Source organism: Octopus bimaculoides, chromosome 2, assembly GCF_001194135.2.
Source record: "Octopus bimaculoides isolate UCB-OBI-ISO-001 chromosome 2, ASM119413v2, whole genome shotgun sequence".
Lineage (NCBI taxonomy): Eukaryota > Metazoa > Mollusca > Cephalopoda > Octopoda > Octopodidae > Octopus > Octopus bimaculoides.
The window spans coordinates 136,520,253-136,523,245 of record NC_068982.1 but is presented as its reverse complement, the minus strand read 5'-3'; positions in this window follow the sequence as shown (position 1 = coordinate 136,523,245).

Below are 2,993 nucleotides of genomic sequence, written 5' to 3'. Positions count from 1 at the left end.
TTATACACATACATACATGTGCCTGTATTTGTGTATGTATAACGAGCCTTAACATTTTTGTAGGTGTAATAGTTTTAAATTAATGCTGTTTCTAGCATAACTAGAGGCTCAGGTAAAATAAAACCGCACCACATACGTTTTTCTTATGAAATGAAATTGCTTTAAGACTCTCGTCACACATCACTGCGTATGCTTTGAGGAAGCATGAACAGATTATGATATAGTGACGGAGCTCAGGGTATATTTTACAATAAGCTATATAAAACATCATTTGTGAATATAAGCCGATTTATTTCTGACTGGAAGCTTATATTTTCTTGAATCAAAATCTGTTAGATCCAATAAAAATTCATCAGGAAATGGAACAATGTAGTTAATGTATGGGTCAGTGTAAAGTGCAATCAAAATACGTATGTTGTTTTGCGATTATCATTAGCACTATTCTGTCTGGATCTATATTATATTTCAGTTTCACAGTTCAAATCTATCACAGACTTATCCAGACATAGTGACGTCGTTTATATATAAACGGTGTCCATAGCTGAGTTTACATTAGCGATTATAGTTTTGCCACTCAGCAAAAGCCGATTGCATGCTTGCATAAAACAGGAGAATTTCTCCTGATGTTCCGCCATTTCAAAATTGATGGAAACCCTAGGAAAATTTTAATGGCATAACTTGTGGTTGCTGTTGAAATAGCAGCAAAACTGGACTCAAATAGAAGCCATTGTCTTATCAAAAAAGGTAATATACATAAGAGGATGAATTGCGTTATTTACAAAAAGATGGATATGTTGCGTCAGAAATGCTTTTGGTAATTAATCTCTTTCAACCCAATTGCCATGGAGCTCGACAACAATTACAATAATGAAAGAAACGGCTCAATATATCAATACATTTTTCGTAAGGATGAACAAAACCTGTAGTAAGAAGTGTTTATCAAAAAGCGCAGTTTTTTGGTGAATATTTGTTTAAGTGTTGATTTCTAACTCCAGAAAAATTTAGACGGTGCTCCAGTATGACCGCATACAATGAGTGAAAAACTAAAAGAATCTAATAGTTGGTATGAATATTGAATGCAACGTGAAAATAAAATTATTTCATTTGCTTCTGTTGGTAACTGCGATAGCTTTTATAATTATGCGCTCTCTAGATAGAAAGGCTACTTAAACATTTACCAATTAGAAGTGTACCAGAATTTGACTGATTATTGAAGCATTTAAATAATTACAACTATATTTATTGCATTGTTCTCAATTTGTTTGAAAGAACTGATTAAAAATGTTTCCAAACTTTTATATATTCATATATATTTTATTGACCAATAAGTGCCGTGGGATTTCTATAAGTTTAAACAATTAAATTAATAAACAGACAAATTGCTCATACGTTACCTCACCGGGGAGGAAAATTATATTACATAGAAAATTAAATTGCTATTATAGCAAAACATAAAATATATCTACGGAATACGTAGCGAGGTCGAAATGGTTGATTAAACGACTCATTAGGCTGACCAACTTACGTGTCGTAGGTTCGAATATGGTATCAAGCTTTCGAGCTAGCAAGAACGGGAGGAATTTCAACCATGTTTCGTGGTCTGCTACCACAACAGCTCCTTTATAGGATTCAGTTAGCTAAAGACACTATCAGGAGCAACCACGTCCGGTTTCGGCCCCTACTCCTCTACCGTTTTGATGTGACGGGGTCCCTCCTTTCGGAGGTGTTTTCAGCTCTTGTGTTGAGTGCATGTCTTCTTTCTTCTGTTCCCTGGCCTCTTCGATTTCGCGTCAACGTGTGTCAGCGGCCGACTGACTGTCTTGTCAAATTTCCCTTTAAATACCTGCTGTGTCACGTGACACTGTCTAAATTAACTATAAAATTCATGGTGATTCTTCATAGAGCAAAGATATGAGATTTGTTTTGAACGATTAACTTCTGTTGAGAGATATCGAATACAAAGAGTAGAATTCGTTTTCCTTACGCATATACGCATATGTATGTCTGCGTGGTTAAAAATCGCGCAATGCAACCACGTAATTCCGGGTTCAGTACCACTGCTTGGAAAGGTGAGTTCTAATCTAGCGTTGGTCGATGAATGTATTGTGAGTGTATTCAGTAGAAGGAAAGTGTTTGGAAACCCCTCTCTCTCCCCTTCTTTGTCTCTACATATATGTGTGTGTGTGTGTGTGTGTGTGTGTGTGTGTGTGTGTGTGTGTTTGCGTTTGTGTGTGTGTTTTTGCGTTTGTGTGTGTGTTTTAGGTATGTATGATTGCGTGCGTATTTCCACATCTGCTACTTGACAACCGTTGTTAGCGTGTTTGCATCCCCATCATAATACAGGGACTCCGTAAAAAAGGCCGATACAAAAATATGAAATTGAAAAATTAATAAATGCTGAGTTCGATTTGATCAGTCGATCACTTCGAAACGGTTACATAGCATGGGTGAAATCCTGTGACAGACACAAGTGAAAACAGCAATGGTGAAATAATATCTAAACCCAAACCACTATCATTATAAGCAATAAATACATCCCTGCTACAGGTTGGTATATATTGCATATTGTTAGAAAGCCCTATACTTAGATATAGCACACGAATGATTGATATAACAATATAATCCCTGGGTTATAAAACATACCACTGAAGTTAACTTTGAAGAAAACATGGTGCGTTGATGAGAAAGCTTTTTGAAGCACATAACAGTACGAATCCTCATATGACAGAGGAAACCATAAATCAGTTAACAATGAAAGCGAACTAAACGCTCCTTAATGTTATAGTACCGTGGGCAGTAAAGGCTTTGCGCTACACTCTTACTCGTAATAACTTCATATTATACTTATACGCAAAGATAAATTATTTGGGCATGCACTCAATGTATCATTCGAGAGGAAACGCGTAATTTAATCACTGCTGAGGCTTAATAGATTGCTCTAACCACAATTATATAATATATATATATATATATATATATATATATACATATAT